Source organism: Odontomachus brunneus, unplaced genomic scaffold (genome assembly GCF_010583005.1).
Source record: "Odontomachus brunneus isolate Ranch 3 - 2012 unplaced genomic scaffold, Obru_v1 Obru_scaffold_272, whole genome shotgun sequence".
Taxonomy (NCBI): domain Eukaryota; kingdom Metazoa; phylum Arthropoda; class Insecta; order Hymenoptera; family Formicidae; genus Odontomachus; species Odontomachus brunneus.
Window position 1 is genome coordinate 186,017 of NW_022639722.1, and position 675 is coordinate 186,691.

Genomic DNA, 675 nt, shown 5'->3' on the forward strand with positions numbered 1-675 from the left:
GTTAAAAGTTATCGTTCGCGCTACGACATTACTCTTAACGCTTTTGGCCTTTTTTACATCCCTTTTACCGTTCACTCTCAACGCGTACATCTTCGCTCTTAGACCGACGAATTCCATCATTATCGTTCCATTGTTTTCGTCTTTCATCAAATCCGGAACTTTCTTATTTACAAGCGGTATACCGTACACATTGTCAGCGGGATAATCACTCATATCAAACCTTGCAATATTATGTTTCATGTGCTCGTATACATCATCGCATTTGATGTTATAAATAAGACTGTCAGTGTCAGTGTACATTATTTTACATTTGTCGCGATACAGAGGATACATGTACTCGTGATGAAATTCATACAAACAAACCTTTGATATATCGAGTATGCACATACCCACATAGATCGGCTTGTTAAATTTCACCTCGAGTTTGCGCAATTCAATGGCAACTAAATTTTCGGCGAAAACGCTTCTACTATGAAAATTTGGTTTTACGATCATTGCCTCTGCACCGTATCTACCGTCTCAATGTGTTACTAGTTTTACATCGACATGATTTCGAATATTTTCCATCGTTTTGCCGAATACCGCATTGTTCATCAATTTGTACAAATTTTTCTCAAAATCATTAGTTGCACGCGTTCTAAATTGCGTGTTTAATTCGATATAACTGCGGAGCCA